Genomic DNA, 17,926 nt, shown 5'->3' with positions numbered 1-17,926 from the left:
CTCCCTCCCCTAAGACTTCAGTTAGTATTTTCCCTTTAAGAAAAAGAAGAGAAGCAAATCAAGCATTCCCTAACAAAAGCATTTTTTGCCTCTGCATCTTGAAGAAACCCTCTTCTCCAATAGGCCCAATGAATGACCTTCAGGGAAAGCTGCCCAAGCAGGCCAGTCGCCCAGGCTCAGGGGATGAGCTGGCCTGGAACTCTGCCTACCCCAGCAAGATGGTGTGTTTTGTTTAACCATATACTTACTTGTTAAAATCTTAGTGTTTGGAGGCTTGGGGAAGTGTTTGGGTGCTGTGCTGATGTACTCTCCTTACTCCAGCACCACTATTTTTAGTAACCAGCAAATGGGTGGCTGTAGGACCTCTCCTATCACCAGAAAGCTATCCAGCTTGAAGTGGGAAAGCAGCCCAGCTCGTGCATGCTAGTAATTCTTCAGATAGAGGCTTGCAAGCCCAGCCCTGCTTGCTTCTGCTGCAACTAGCACTTCATTACATGCACTTCAATGCAGTACACAAGTCTTTTGTAAACAAACCTTTGATGGAAATACTTTAAAATAAATCTGCATCTTTTCTATCTTTATAATCCTTACTGCACTATGTTACTTATGGATTTCTGTCAGCTCTGAGAAAACTTGTGTGTCCTAAAAAATTCCTTTCCCCTACACATATACAAAACTGGTGACTAGGTTGTTTTACCCAGTATTTCCTCCCAAAATTGCCAATCCTCAGACCTGGTCAAGACTTACATTTCCATATGTATTACCAACTTGAGAAACGTGACAAAGGTGTTGAAATACAATTTAGAATTTATTTCAAATTTATATATATCAAACTGTACAATAATAAATATAGCTGCACTGGTAAAAAAAAAAAAAAGGAACAAAAAATTCTCAGAAGTAACAGTAAGTAAATTCTGTTAAATACACAATTCAAACTATGTATAGACCCAGTTATTCAAATCAGAAATCTTGAGTGAAATACAGGCACGTGGTATGTGACAGATTGGCAATGGAAAGTTCTGTAGGACAGGCTACACTCAGAACAGCGCTGGAAATGAGCCCACAGCTCATTTCAAAACTGATGTCAAAAAGTCTTGTGAAATTTCTCGGTATATGCAATGCACACTGCACAGCTTGTCTCCATTCAGTACTCCTCACCATTAAAATGATATATAATGCTAAGCTTTTCATTGTCTTAGTTTATGTCCTACAACATCACAAACTACAGATGTTTAAAAACTCAATTTAACTTGTAAGACAGAGAAATATGTAACCTGCTAAAGTACCACTAGGTATGTTGTAAGAGTTAAAGCTAAAGTGCTGCTGAAAAAATTGTAACGGCAACATGCACAGAATTTCCAAAATAAAATAGTGAAAAGTAAAACGTTAGTGTGAATTCATTTTTAACTAAAATCTCCCTGCTTTTACTCCCCCAAGTTCAAGTTACTAAATAAATGTTAAATACTCCCTTCATGTATGACACAGCATAAAACACTCGAGTACTTGTATTGCAGTAATTTGCAAATGAATTTTATAGGTTTGGGCAGGATAAACATTACATGCATAAACTTGCAAAATATTCAAACTGCTTCTTTATCTACTTATAAAAAGCTGAACTCCCTTCAGTTCCAGTCACATGAATTTAATAATCAATTTTATCATTAAAAAAAACACAGATTCTTCTTGTTGGGGCACAAAACATTCACACAAATAGAAGAAAACACAAAAGAAAAACTCCTCCATGTTTAAGTAACTCTGAAGACACAACATATACTAAAAACCTAACCCCATCTCCCCCCAGGTAAAGAAGACATTTTCCCCTTATCCCTCAATTATATTAATTTCCAATTATACAGCTGATATTAAGAGGGGGGTTAAAAACCAACAAAACAAACCACCCTGCAACTTTCACCCTCAAGTTAGGTCTTAAAAGTAAGCCTACAAGATTCATACAATCCCTTAGTCATCAGGTCACAATCCTAATTTAAAACAACAAATTCTCCCATTTGGTTCCATTATAAGGTGATAGCTAACACTTCTAGTAATTTATAGACATCCCATTTTCCTTGAGTTTAACCAGACAGCAAATCAAATAATCCCACAGAGGATTCAGAGCAGGCTTGACCCATTACTGAAGTGTTAAATTAGAATTTCAAAGAGTAACTCCATAGTCACCCTTCACAGGGATAATTTTTAATTCTTCTCCTGTGAAATGTGAAGTTAAGTCAATACTTGATGTTTTATCTCATAACAAAAGCAGACAAAAATATTGCTAACTCAAAACAATCTAGGTTGATTCTTGTTTAATAAAATAGCAAAAGGCCACTGCTTCAGTGTTTTAATAGGCAAGTTCTCTCTAGCATTTTTTTACAATTTCAGTATTAATTCACATCAAGAGAAGCAGGCATTTTATTTACATTTGATGAAATTAAATACATAAATATATAATTATTTCTTTTCTCACACAATCCACAAACAGTGGTGAATCTGAATTCTGCATATGAAGAAAATAATGAGGGTTGGCCACATTTTACAGCTAAGAAAATGAGAGACTTGGAGGTCAAGTGACTTGTTTAGTATACCTCTGGCAAACCTGGCACTGAGAAATAAGCTCCTGGCTCTTGAGCACAAGGTCTACCTCCATTCCCATTGTTACCCATATAAGCTCATTCCTATGGGTATAATTACAGGGAAATTTCCAACACATGCGTGGGCAAACGTTGCAGGTTCCCAAATTCTACAAATGGTTCCAGACACCTTATCTGAATTACTTGTTGATTAGACAACAACAACAATTAAAAAAGTTTTCCAAGGAAACAATACATTCAGTTTTTGTAGCTGACCCCCAGCCAGCCTAAATAAATCGTTTTAACTGCCTGTTCAACACAGGAACAGCAAAAGCTTGGCACAGTAAGAGCCACAGAGCCCATCAATGGCATGGCATAAGGGTGGTTGATATTACCGGGAATCCTGAACAAAGCAACAGGACAGAACTAAAAACTGGTAATACAATCAGTACAAATTACAACATAGAAAACATATACGCAGAGAAAAAGCCATACATTTTCAATTTCTAAAATATTAAATAAAAAATTCTCATGTTGTTGCAGATATGCACCCTCACAGAATGTAGTATTAATTTATTCTGTTCCTCAAGACATTGTCTGTGTAAGAAAATACCAGTTCCCTTTTACTGACTTCTTTCCCTGCCAGTGGTAAGCAAAAATCAGTTAAAAACCAATAAAACACAAAGTTGTCTTTATAGTCGGCTAGTGCAAGTGAAATATTAGCAGAAGTAGGTTTGACCCAATACTGGATTTTACATTTTCATCTTCCCTGTATTGCCAGTTAGCTCAAACTTTCTGCAAGAAATCTTCTTATTTCCTTTCTCAGAATCTTGTCTCTAAAAAAGTCCCTCCTCCCCCAAGGAAATTCTAAGGGTAGGCTCATAGTCTTTCTTTTCTCAGTTTCTGCAATACAACTTGAGAAAAAATTATTTACACAAGTGTAACAGAACAGAATACAGCTCATTTATGAAAAAACTACCACTGTACTTATAGAACAATATTTCCACAAAATCAGAACAGTAAGAACAGTCCCCAAATCATGTCAACAGCAAGGAAAGTTACAGCATACGGCCCTTCCCACCATAACACAAAATACTCTCCAGTGGGTTTAAATTTTTAAGAGTTTAATTCTACCATTGCCAGCCACATTATATATAGTTCACATTTTTACTTCTCAATTGCTCTGAGAGATCCAAATATGTCTCATTTTGGTCTTTTCAGGTTTTCAAAAATTAATCAGTTTTACATGATAAAATACTTCACACTGATCTTATCAATAGATTTGGAAAAAAAGATGGCATACACAGTGGCAAGCATGTGCAACTTTAATTTGTATTACATCTTCGTAGTCAAATGCATCCATTTAATTATGGACAATGATACTTCTGATACAAAGAGCAGAACTGTACCTATAATGAATTTTTAATTTCAGCCATTGAACAGGAAAAGCACGTATTTTAGAAGTGTTTCAAGTTGTGCAAACAGTCAATTCACCAGGAAAAAATGCCCTTGTTTCAGATAGCTTATTTCATGTCAAAGTAGGGTAAGCTATTCAAAGCATTAAGAACATCCACAAGGGGATTTAATTGCTAAATATATCTGTGAATGTATACCTTCACTTCCTTTGCAGTACCTTGTCTGAGAAGACAAACTTATTGGTAGCAGATAAATAAATTAGATCTATAGAAGTAGGCAAGTGAAGAAACTACTGTCCTTTACTGTAGGACACACAAAACAGACAGGATACACACCTCACACACAGGAAATCAGTTCACCAACGAAGTATTTACACATCAGTAAAAAAGCAGAGCTATTTCAGAGGCAGCAAAGCTCTGCTCAGAAACACTGAGCAGCCCGGAGAGGGCAGCAATCTCCTAAGAGGCAGGAGACCCAAATGCAAACCTCTGCTCTCAATCAGGAGCACTGTGATTCCCTCCTCCATCTTGTTGCACTCACATCCCGATGTTCAGAAAGAGAAGTGCTGCAATCTGCCCTCCAGTCTCTCCCTGCTTTGGCAAAGATGGGTGTACCTCCAGTTTCCAAGCATGCTGGTGCATTTGAAGGTACAGGAAAGGTCTCCCCAGCTCCTGTACTCATCCCAGGTGAAGTGGGTGACACCCTCTCCCACAGCCATAAAAACCTGGGAAACTGCCCATCCCCAGCTTGGCTCAATTGGAAGAGTCTGGGCCACACTGGACCCAGGGTGAACTCCAGCTCCTGGAGAGTGAGACCAGAGGCCATCACAAGCTGTCCCTCTACCCAGGGCACAGGCTGTGCCACTGAAATGGTACCCCTGTGAGAGCCCTTACCTTGCACACCCACAGCAGCTCCCCACCCACAGCTGTACCCATAGCTGGCCAGACTGCTTCCCTGTGGCTTACTGATTGTTAAGTCTTGCTGTGACTCTAGCCTTGAAATCCAAAACTTTTCATTTCAGAATTTCCTAAGTGAGCCATTACAGCATTTCTGATTAGCAGTCAATTTTCTCCCTTCCTCAACGAAGCTACTTATGAAATTCATGCCAACTCATTAATAACTTCAAGCTAGCCAAAAATACATTTTCAGTAAGCAATTCCCCCTTAAAATACACATACACAAATAAGTGTATGTGACTCTCTTACTAGAGAGTCACAACCAGAGATCAAGCTGTCCTGACCCAAAACATGGGACTATCCCAAAGCTTCATGAGGTTATATCAGAAGACCACAAAACACTTCTCTTGGAAGCTGGAGGCGGAAGGAAATAGCTCAGAAACCGAGTGATGAAGCAAATAAGAGGAAGAGTAAGTAGGAGGCAATTTTGATAACTACTATTACTGGAATCAAGTGCAGCAGTAGCAGGTTGTTAGGTTTTTTCCCCCCTTTAAATGCTCACAGTACCCAAAACAGGACCAGAGCAACATATGCATGGTTCCATGCCAATATTAAAAAATAAATACATACTATTGTGAAACATATGTACTATATACACAGCATATTTGACACTAACTAACTAAAGAAGAAAATTAATAGAACAAATCTATGTGCTCCCACAGGTGGTGGCACACAGCCTGTGGTGTACAGTAATGGTGTAGTGTGTTTGGGGTGTGACAGTGGTAGAACAGCAACTGATCTCATATAAAGTGGTCTAATTTGGGGTGGTTTGGGATTTTTTTTTGCTTCTTTAGATTTGTATTGAGTATATTTTAAGTGTGGCAACCATAGTGTTATACAATTTGACTCACATGTATTGATTCCTCAAATATTTCAATGTTGATCAAGAGCCTAGAACCTGGATATTGACAAAAGAGTGAGCTCATGAGGAAGGAAAGACTAAAATCACAGTAAGGGACAAGGAATATTTCAAACATTAGTAGTCATGAATCGAGCTTCACATACCATCAGCTGCACAGAAACCCTATTCCACCGCAGGATACATTCTGGAAGTTGCATACTGTAACTCCAGACAGAAAAAGTTTTACATGAGTCTGTTCAGCAGGACTAAGCAATAAAAACACAGTTAACCAGGATCTGTGAAGAGAAGCCAAGCAAAAAACCACAACTGAAAACTGAAAGGCCATAAAAATTAACCCAAGTGAAATTTCATATGTGTTGGCCACCTACTTTTAGAGAAATGTAGATGTTTTTATCCCATTTTAAAATACTATTAAAGTGCAGCACCACACAGTAGTTTCAAGCTCACAATCTGAACAAAGAAATGCAGGAGACATCTCACTCTCTTAAAGCAGTAAAACAGGTACCTAGAATTGAGGGACAAAGGAATCAAAGGCAAAAAGGGATCTTCGATTCCATGTGTTACTTGTAAGGATAATGTTTCAAAGCTTAAGTGAGAATATGCAACTATAAGCAAAAGAAAAACATGCTGAAAAAACGTGAATGGAAACATTTTACCTCCTCCTGACACTACTACAGCATCCCTGAAGAAAGAACCAAATTGCAATACTTACTATAAAACTAATTCTTATCTCAATTCTAATTTTAAATATTCCTAGTTTGCCTATTGCTGTCATTTTGAAATATACAGAGTTTGGTGCATACAGAATGCTGTAGTTTATTGATTTGGGATTACTGAAGGAATAAAAGTACTGATAATGAAAAAAACTGAAGAATCTGGACCATAAAACAGATGTCAGAACTGGAGAACAGAGCATATTCTTCATTTATCATGGCCACAGTTGTAAATGGAGTTTTAGCAATGCATTTACACACTGGCAAATATTGTATGCATAAGGGTGTCAGTACCCCTTTTTGCTTGTGGTGAGATGACTAGAGGAGGATTCTGTAACACATTCTGAATAGCTAGAGCCATGTGCAGTGATACTATTAAAATTCCCCAATATTTCTAAATCATTTTAATAATACTGAACTTCTGTGACTTATCTGAATTTTCAAAATCCAAAGTTTGTTTTAAAAAGAAAACCTGCAATTTCTTGCCCATCCAGTTAATATAAAAGTAAATTAATCAGACAGAAACACACTGTGCCACACTTTATAATCACCTACAAATTTGCTTACCATTATAATCACATAAGTCTTCTGAGCCTAACATCCCAGCATTGTGACATTATAAAAATTCACCCACTTTTATGTAGAGAAATATCCATGAACCTCCAAATATTGTACCATAATGCTGTCAAATAAACAGGCCGCTGGAATTCAATTTCCAGAAGGCCAAGGCAAAATCTACAGGCCTTCATCTGAAATACCAGTGTCATTTTCAAGCCCTGTATTTAATTAATACTATTTACTGTCAAGAGCCAAGCCATGTAAATATTTCACTCTTCCCAATTCAGGGACTAAAGGCAGACCCAGAGGAAAATCTGCCCAAGTAAATGCATCTCATCTTCTTTGATCATGCAAGTGCTCAGTTGTCCTGTTCTTGACCCCTCTAGAATTCCCAGGCTCCAATACTGGTGGTATATGTCATCAATCTATATATAAAATATACATTGATTTTCCACAGATGATAATGACAGCTATTTCTTCTGCTAATGTGTATATAGTAAACCTTTGCCCACATAAAGAGGTTCCTATCAAGGTAAGAAATGAAAAAATCTTAGCAAAGTCCATTACGAAGTCAAACCCAATATTTAAGAAGTGAATAAAATCAAGTTAGCAATCTCATTTCCTAAGCATTTTTTATTTATCGCACCAAAACTGAAATGTTAAAAATAATCTTCCAGGATATAACTACATACAAAAAGCAAGCTTCAATTGACTGAACGAGCGTTTGCAACAGTCCTGGATATGTATGATGTTTCGTTCCATCAATTCAGTAACAAGTTCACTGATGGAGCACTCCATTTAAATCCATTTACAGTAATTAATGAGTTTTACATATGTAAGAATAGTTTAATCCAGCTTTACAATGAATTTGAACGTTGTGGCCTCAAAACTATGAAAGTACTTTAAAAGTGCTTTCATTACTAACAAATCTAGTTCTGCCAGTTGCAAGCATCATGAGATTTTCTTAAGAGTACTCTAAATTTTCATAAATTTTAAAAGAAAGAAATGGAATATATTACATTTGTATATATTTCAGCTTTTCCACAAAATAATGTTTTTCATAAGATCCCAGTTCCAATTTTAGGAGGAAAAAAATCTTTAGGGTGCAACTGTATAAATCTCAATAGATGCTCATTTCTTAATATTTCAGTTCTTATCGTACCACCCACACAGAACTTCACTCTCAGAATATCATTTTAACGCTGATTACAATAAATTCATTATAATCAAGCATCCACTTTTACAAGCATCTTTATAGGCAATTCATGTTAACTAATGTCACTACTGAACAGTGGTGACTGAACACAGAATAATCTGATCACATTTCATGCAACACACAGCTGCCCAATTTCAAGGTCTAGGAATGGAATCACATTCCCTTTATTTATCACAAACTAATTCAACGTAGATTAAATATCCCTCACAGAGAAAACCTGATTCAGTAAAGATTACCCATACCTGTATTTTATTTTAGGTATTTCAGAAACACAGCTCCTGTGGGAAGTAGGGTCCCCTGAATTGACTCTAGAGCTCTAGGTACACACAATTCCACCCCTGCTTTGCATGCTGACAGAAGTGAGCTCTGCCTTATTCAGGTTTGATACTTGGAATCTACTCTTAAGTTCCTCACTTTCATCCTTAAACTAGTACCAAAGGCTCTTAAAACTTGTTTTGATATTAGGCACTTTTACTGTCAGTGTTACACGTCATTTTCTGACAGCACTCCCTTTACACACACATGTATTAGGAGAACACAGTCAAAAATGAGACATGTCAGAATTTTCTTTATCTACTTCAGCTGTAAACAATGAGCACTATAACTCAGAATGAAAGGACACACAAATATTTTCTATCACACTTGACACTAACTACAACACAAATGTCAATGAAATCACTACAAAGTTAGATTGAAACAGACTCTTCACATCAACAGTGGCAGAAAACTGAGATTTCTCTAACCTATGCTCTTTTTGCTGAGAAATATTTCTTACAAAGCAAACCACTTCATGCAAAAAGAAAAGGAAAGAGAGAGAAAATGTCTTCTGACTGATAGCTTTTCGACTAGGAATTAAACTAGGTTATTTATTTGTTTGAGGGTTTTTGTAAGTCTAAACTTCTCCCCATTCTAACTGCATTGCTTTTTTTGTTAGCACACAGTAGCTATCTCCCACTACCCCAACTAACATATAAGAAATAGATCTAGTAAGTTTTAAGTAGTAGTTTCACTTTCCAAAAAACTTAATACAGTGGTAGACAGGCTGAATGTGCACAATTTCAGTCATAGTGGTCATACAGTCTCACAATATTCAGTCAAACCCAACATGTATTATTTCACAAGTAACACTAGTCAAAAGCCAAGGACAGGATTTCTTAAATGAAACTCCAACTGATATGTCCTTCCTACACTACTATAATTTTGGATGGGTATACTGGTTAAAATAAACAGCTACAGCTCTTCCATCTTGCAATGGGGAAGGTGAACATGCAAGTATGTCAAACAATAAGACTGAAACCCCAGGCATTCAAAAAATGAATGGAAGAGTTTCCAAGGATTCAATAGAACCAAAATTTTAAAACTATTTCTTGTCCTTTATTCCTATGCAACCTACTTTTGCTGAACTGTCTATCACAGGAGCACATGGATAACCACCCATTTTAGAGCAAAAGGATATTTTGAGCAGAAAACTACGTCTCTACATCATTCTTGCCCTTTAAATCCTTTCATGACACCAACATTTTACAGTGGTTTATTCCTCACTGTCATCACCACAGACTTCATATACAAATATTCATGTCCCATTTGCTCTTATTAAAGGTTTTGAACTTCCCGAACACAGCAACTGTGTTTTAGCAAGCATCTTTAAACTTACCAGATTACTTTCTAGCACTGCAACAACCAAATCTACGGGTTTATCATTTTGGCATAGAATATCACAACACTAAGCAAGAGACAGGCTGGGGTTTTTTTCTCCACATATATTGATTAGGGGGAAAAAAAATCAATTATATGGGAAAATTTTTAGAATCTTTGTCTTTCTTTTTTTAAAACAACTTGCTTAAATGATTACAAAAGCAGATTATTATTGAGAAGACTTGCACATTCACATTACGATTATTATGCAGTCCAGATAAGTACTGTAAATAAATAATATAGTTTAAGTAATAAGTATAAATAAGTAATAACATCTATGTGGCTAAGCATTTTCAAATTAATACATGAATAAACTAATAACTAGTATTATAAACTTCATTGAACACAATGAACTGAAGAGTTTTATCAGAACTAAAAAGGGGAAAGGCAGAAAAAAGCACTGGAAAACTGCTTAACCTATTTCCATTCACTGAGGCTAGAAAATTCGGTAAGTTAAGAAAAGCATTGTTAGTTTGCAGAAATTGCTCAACATAATTAACAAAAGAGGAAATGATACTTGATCTGCACATACATAACTTTAGCCATATTTGGTTAGCATTTTATAAACAGTTATCTCCCAAACAACTAAAAACCTTTTCAGAAGGCTCATTTCCCACCTCTATATTTAGTGTGCAAGCCTCAAAAATACATATTTCTGACCTTAATAAGTCACTCTATGTGTTAAATGACAACATTTATTCATGAGTACACTGAAAAGGTTCTCACATAAAATCTCAAATGTGTATTTGTTGTAAAAGATTTATACGAAGTGAGCATATTGATATATCAAACATATCTAAAATAAAACCACAGCATTTATATTCTACTTTCTTTCACTGCACTACCAAACTATTATTAGTCTGCATTTAAACAATCCGCAGGGGTCTCTTTTTCTAATTCTCAGCGGTATTATCCCTTCTTGAGAGCAGAGTTAAACAGGCACAGCACTGCCTGATGGAGTCATCAGACAGTAATTCTTGAGCAACAAGCAGTTTAAGTCATCAGTGTCATTATACCAATTTCAACCCTCAATTTAAGTAATTTATTAGTGCACAGAGTTGGATGGAAAAGCTTGTATTATTCCATATTCAACCTTTGCCATAAGACAGACCATAATCAGCACATTTGAAAAACGTCAATTCCTTAGTTACAGTATCAAATATCAAACAAATCTCATGAGAAAGAATATCACATGTTGACCCCTTCAGCCTCTCTTTGTATAAAGTCCCATTCCTGGCTCTGGCACTAAAGCAAGGACCCTGCTTCCGTAACCAGTCTGAGCATAATTTTTCAAAGTTTCTAAAAAGTTAGTATTTTAACTCAGTGTAGAGGATCACACATTACTTAAAACCACAGCTTGTTCTGCTGTATCTACACAATCAATCTAAGATATCTCACATCAAACTTCCCCGTGAAGAAGATTAATCCAATTAAATGCAATAGGATATAGACAACTCACCAAGACTCAGCGATGCAGACAGCAATTTCTAGGGGCTGTGTGTGCAGGGGGCCTCACTACTCAGATCTCAAGCATGCTAGGAACAAATTTGAGAGAAAAATATCAGTCTTTTTTTTGGAGACAGGTATAGGAAAAAAAAATATGTTTAGCACATTGCAGTTCTAAGCATAACACAGCGAGGGAAACAAACTCTGCAGAGCATTATCTGCTTTTCCAGACATAACTACAACCCTCTTCCAGTTGCACAATCACTCCAGGCACACAACTTCCTCTCTACCTGCTGCCTACTGCAAATTCACAGCGATAGCAACTAAAATGTTTACATTAACTAACACAGTACACAGCCCCTATTTTCACAAAAGAATCTATGAGAACTCTCTGTGAAAGTGGTTGGTTCCTTTTTTTGTTGACTGCTTGGCTGGTTGACTTTACAGCACACTAGTTTCAAATCTCTAAAAAGGAGAAAGTGGTGTTCTTATAAAGTGTCTTTCAACCATTATTACCACTTGTATGTACAGGAGCACGTTTTTTCTCTCAATCTCCCCTTACAATACTCCAGATGCAAGTGACAAGTATCAGTGACCAGAAAGCTTTTCATTATTATGGAGTCCCATAAATCAGTAAAGAGTCCCACAGAGCAGAGGACATATATTGCACAGCAAAATACATTTCTTTGGGGAGGAGGAGCATGCCACTGCCCACATAAACATTAAACCTGCATTTCTCTTTGTAGGTCAAATAGTACTTTATGTCAAATGTATCCAAGCAAACTACCAAAGAATAGTTTTCTACTTTCTTATTCTAACAAAAAAAAAGGCAGAACATAAAGCAAATGAGAACACAAAGAAAATGAAAGATACACTACCAGAGTCATCAACAGGGAAAAAAAAAGCACACCCTAATTATGCCTCAAGAGAAATGGAATTTAGAATCGACTTCGTTCCTTCTGTCATTTCTGCCATCTTAGAGAAACCTTCTTCAAACCAGATCTGCTTAAGTTCTTTCAGTCACAGACAGGACACCACTACAGTAACAGACTATTCAGGGGCACCACTAACAAAGCAGTATTCTTATATAAAATATATACACAGAAAATATGGCTATGTTATTTCCTCAGGAATGCCCAAAAAGCACACAAGCTCTACAGTTCACAAACATGGGCTTCGAGTGGGTCCTCGTTGACAGAAATCATAATCTTGTCTTAGAATAAAATTTTAAGTAAACTATTAGACCTTTTGATGATTTAGTGAGATTTCCAGTATCTGTTAGACATCTGCAGTTCAGAAACCCACCAAAGAGAAGCTGCTGTCTCACCAGCAGATGGGGGCTGCAGTTCCAACCCACAGTGGGGAGACCTTTTCCACAGAGGAGCAGTAACTGCCTGTGCAGACAGAAGCATTTCCCACTCATCTCCTGTCTTTCACCTGCTGTGCGCCACTGAATGAGAGTGAGTACTCTACTACCATTTTGTTTCTTGATAACTAGCGTGGCTGCTCACTTGTATTTTTCTATTGTGTTTTCCTATTTTTGGGTCCCACCTCCTGGTCTCCGTGGCCTCCAGTACCGCAGCTCAAGGAGTCTGTACACAGATAATGTAGCTCCTGACGATTACACTGGTGTCCACAGAGCACCACTGGAAGGGACAAGTTCTGCTGATTTTCATTCGTTCTGCTCATAGAATGTTTACCAGTAATACTGTCTGAAAACATACACAGCATTACCTTAAAAATACTATTAACAAGATCTTTCTTCCCAAATAAAACTCTTGAATTACGCAGTAACTAGTGACAAGCTTATGTACCTGAATAGGTGTATTCTCTAGTATATTTCTGATATATTTCTCCAAGTAAACTAGACTGCCAGTGAAGAAAAAAGTGACGAACATGAATTGATTGACAATTAAATTATCTGTTAGTCCTTTGCCTTCCCTTCTCAAGCCCATTCTGGAGGTTTAAACAAAAGCGAGCCAACTAGCATGCTACAACCCACGCCTATGCAAATTCCCACTAGAAGCAGGAGGTTCTTGAGATGGCCCTCAAAACGCAAGAGAAACTACTCTTGCGTGAAGACAGCTCTCACAGTGACATAACCTTGCTAATGCTGGTGCACAAAGGCCTGTGTAGGTAGGTCTCACACAAAGGTCTACGTGAAGAACAGGTCTCTTCCTCAAACAAATTATCAACATTACCTACAACATAAAAATGGAATATACCACAGCCATCATTCTCCACATCTGCCATTTTCCGAAACCACCATTCAATCCTCCCTCCTACAAAGAGTAAAAGCTCAAGGTCAACTGAAAGCAACTGATACAGAACAGAACAACACACCATTCTCTGACTTCAGAGTACTTTACATCTTTGTTTTCCATTCATGCACAGTCACTTCTTTCTTTCCAGTCTCTATTCCAGGTACCTAAGATCCATTACCCCCTTGGTCCATAAAAACTTTAAGTTGTGAACAAAATACACACAATCCCAACTCTACAAACTACAGTTTAGCTAAAAGAGAGTGAAAACTGCCACTTTCAGACATATTTGGAGGAGATCATCTACAGCATGCAAAGCTTAGTGAGCATGAACTAGGTGAGCTTAGTGAGGCTTTTCTTACCTACAGTCTTCAGGTTCCCTCATTCTTATACTAAGAAGAAAAGGAGGCACAAATGATCTCACCATTTAACAGTACCAGTTAACAGTAACTTCTCACAGCACTCTAGCAAGAAAATAGTTTGAGGCTTCATTAAAAATTCAGTATCTGTTTCAAAGTAATGCTTAAAAAACAGCAAAACAAGCAAAAGTATGTTTGCTCTGCAAATGCCAACAAAAACTGGCAAGCAATTAAAAAGAAAAAACCTTTAAACTATATTATTAGAGCTATATTTTATACCAGTAAAGCATCAACAAGTTGACTTTTTTTTCCCCTCCAAGATAATGGCAACAACTATTCTGGCCATATGTAAAGAAAATAGTGTATTTCTAGCCATAAACTTTTATTTGGGAAAAAAAATACAAAGATTTAGACTGGAAGAAGAGCTTTTCTCCTTGAGAATACAACTAAAAACTGTTAAAATAAATTATTTATTTATTTGTACACACTCAATCTTCCTCTACATGGAAACTGTTTTAGAAAATGGATAGAACAGGATGAAGAGATTGTTCATAGCTCTGGAGACAAAGGTATAAATCTCAATAAGGGTAGCAAGTGAAATTAGTTGACAACAATCACATGTATTTCTGGGAATATATAACTGGTTGGTCAGCAAGTCCTGACAACAATTCGAAAGAGTAAAGAGTAAGGACTGAAGAGCTACTTAGTGAACTCAAAGCATAGTGGAAACAGAATGAAGAAAAGCTATCTCCACTGCAGACTAGGTCATACCTGAACTCTCAGTTGCACAAATATTAAAACTTATGACCTTGGGTTTTCCTGGGTTTTGTAACTATCAGGTTTTGTCCGGGCTTTGTTTCTGGTTGTTTTTTTTTTTTAATTTTTAATTTGATTCCATCACACAGGCATATGATGAATTTTAAGTTCATAAAAATATCTGCAATGAAAGTGTCAGTATATACTATCAAATTTATTCATAAGCAGACTTCCTTCTACCTGTCGAAAGTTTTCTTTTTAAATGCAGTTTAACATCTCCTACGTAATCTGTGAAGTACGAATGGGTGAGATACAAACAGCATTGTTTTTAATTGCAGTGATTTTCTTCAAAATCCAAGGGCAAGGCTCATTAGAGATCAATACTGACAGCCATGAAAAACTAAGTCTGTTCCCACACAGATGAATTACAGCATAGGTAGAGTAAGACTAAAATTCCATAATAATTCTGACCTAGCATGTAAAATGTTATTTCGCTTTCCATGCCCATTCTTCAATCTCAGACTTCTCCACCAAGGCAACCAATAAAGCAGCCAATTGTGATATGCCCACTATAAATCCTAGCAAAGAGCAACAATATGTCTTACATAGCTCACTAAAAAAGCATCAAAATAGCAACTCTCAGTCAACAGTATATCAGATCTATGTTCTCACTATGTCCCCTCACAAAAGCTCATGTGATCCATACTACATAAGATTTATGGATAAATCAACACATTCGGTAGATATTTTAATTAATTTGTCACCTATACTCTCTGCCCTTTCATTATTATGTTAAATGTTTCCATGTACTGTGGACTATTTAAGCAAAATACAAGTTTTCCTTCTCAAACTTCAAGTAACATCTTGAAATTTAAAAACATACAGAAAAAAAATGTAAATAGGCTTTACCGAGGGCATGGCATCTTAGCTGCAAAATGCAAATGCACGTTACAAAGAAGCTTCTGAATATCTAAGTAGTGAGTACACACTCAAAGAAAGAGTGAGATTTATTATCAGTTATAACTAAAAGGAAAGCAAAGGAAAAATAATATCTGTCAGTAACTATTAATGGGAGATTGTCATGGAAGCCATTTAAGGAAATGTAAGACTTGGAATAGCATAATGATGCAGCTGCAGAAGTAAAAAAAAATGTGCATATTGTTAATATGTTGTGGTATAGCTTCAGACATTTAAATTAATGAACTAATTTCAAACTTCCAAATGCCAAACACCCCAGTGACCATACACTTTCCATACGAATTGTACACATTTTATTTCCATTAAACTCTTAAATAAAATTTCCATTAGTCTTTTACTAGAATAACGTGCAATTTCCATAGAAAAAGATTGAAAAATCATAAACAGTTAAAAAGTGCAGTGCAGCAAATCCACCACATTCAAGATCTATTTTTCAAACTATTCATCAACTCAAAATAATTGCATAATATCAGCAAAAGTATTCCAAATGCTCAGGAGAGGAAATGCTGTTCTAGGTAATAGGTAAATGCAGGACTGAATGAAAGAAAATTAATTTCTTTCACTCTTCCATCATGGAAATGGTATTTCTAAATACAACACTGACAAAATGGCTTTGTTTTAAAATCCTGTTTAAAAATTCCCTGGTTATTTTCTGTTGGTTTTTTTTTTTTTCTAGTTCTGTATCCTAAATTGATTAAACTATACAACCTGTCATTTTTCATGTCAGATTTCTACTTGGTATGTTTTGAAAAGGCTAAGCTAGTGATTCATTAAAAATAGGGAGTGTTTCCATAATATAAATGCTGCTGACAAGCTACTAACTGTAGAACTGGTAAGATGCCTTAGTAGTATGTAACCACTGATGTAATATTACAAATTATTTTGAATACTCAACCTTGCCATTTCACCAATATATATGACTGTTTAAAATGCTAGTCTAACACAGAGCAGGAGTCCTGGCAACTGTATTTATTCCCTGAAATCATAAAATATTGCCAAAACATTATCTGTAATAAAGATGTGAATTATATGTTATCTAAGCTCGATTATCCTGATGGGTAAAAGCCAAAGAATACTTCTTTAAGGTTTAAATTCCCAAGAGAAGAAGAGCTCAGATCCTGTCTGCAAGCACACAATGGAATCACAGCTGACGATGCACATCTTTTTCTGGATGTCTCCATATGCTCAGGAGGGTTTCCTCCCCCCCTCCCCATTTCTCCCTCTCCACCTCCCTTGCTCCCAGCGTTACATTGAAAAATTTGTCATTATCCACTGCCAGGAGTATGAGAACGTTTTAACAACTAACAAAAATAAAGCAGGGCAGTGAACTTCACCTCATTTAAAAGTAAGGGATCTTGCCAGAGTAGCCGTCTGTAACTAAGTTAACTATCAGCAGAAAATGGGTGGATGAATGGATGCTGTTTTATGCCTTCTATAAAGTAACTATCCATGTTACTTTGGTCTTAGTTTAAAATGCTGTGTCACACAGAAGAGCATATACTGTAACAACGCATTTAACCTCTGACCTCTAAAGCCAAACAGATGTAAATGAATATTAAGCATTTTAATGCCTATAAGAATACTGAAGAAATGTGTGGAATTTGTTAAATACTTTATACCTACTAGCATGCAAACTGCATTGTTTAGAGAGGCCAACCATGGAAAACGTACAAAAAACCTCAATGTGGTAAGAACGATTTCAGTTCAGTGTTCCCTTTCTCCAATGCACAATCTATTAGTGTTCAGCAGACAAAGAGAGTTACATTTATATTTGAATTTGGTACCACTCCTTAGTGTGTCTTTTCCTTTTAAATGAGCTGACAGCATCCTCAAGGCTTAGACCTCATAAGCCTCTGCAATTCTGGTGTCAGGTGTTAGAGAAATTCCAGCTGAGCGCAGAAGCCCAGATTTTGCCAATGAGACAGCGACATCAGCAACAAAGGCAAGGAGCAGAAGACAGTAGGCATTGTAGCAGCAGCTGGCTCGCTCCCTGACTTTGTTCTTCCTGCTGCAAAACCTGGGCTTCCTGCAGATGGGCTAGCTCTTACTGGTTTTTTTAGAGGACGGAGGGAAAAGTTGGGAATGCCAACACTACAGACAGCTTACACACCTCTTTCAAGGGCGCCTTTCAGCCTTCTCATGA

The 17,926-nt window shown here is 36.7% G+C and overlaps 1 protein-coding gene across 1 annotated transcript in view; it reads right to left on the bottom strand.

Annotated features, from left to right (window-relative positions):
* NCOA2 (nuclear receptor coactivator 2) overlaps window positions 1-13,076 on the bottom strand; it is a 177,729-nt gene extending 164,653 nt beyond the window's left edge. The window contains exons 1-2 of the mRNA XM_018079524.2: window positions 12,981-13,076; window positions 11,443-11,518 (exon numbers count right to left, since the gene is read on the bottom strand). The gene's annotated coding sequence lies outside the window, so the exon portion shown is untranslated. The remainder of the gene's footprint in view (window positions 1-11,442; window positions 11,519-12,980) is intronic.
* Between the last annotated feature and the right edge of the window lie 4,850 nt (window positions 13,077-17,926).

The sequence above is a fragment of the Manacus vitellinus genome, unplaced genomic scaffold, assembly GCF_001715985.3.
Source record: "Manacus vitellinus isolate BGI_N305 unplaced genomic scaffold, ASM171598v3 scaffold_1_pilon, whole genome shotgun sequence".
NCBI classification, from domain to species: domain Eukaryota; kingdom Metazoa; phylum Chordata; class Aves; order Passeriformes; family Pipridae; genus Manacus; species Manacus vitellinus.
The sequence above is the reverse complement of the archived record's forward strand: the minus strand, read 5'-3'. Positions and strand labels throughout refer to the sequence as shown.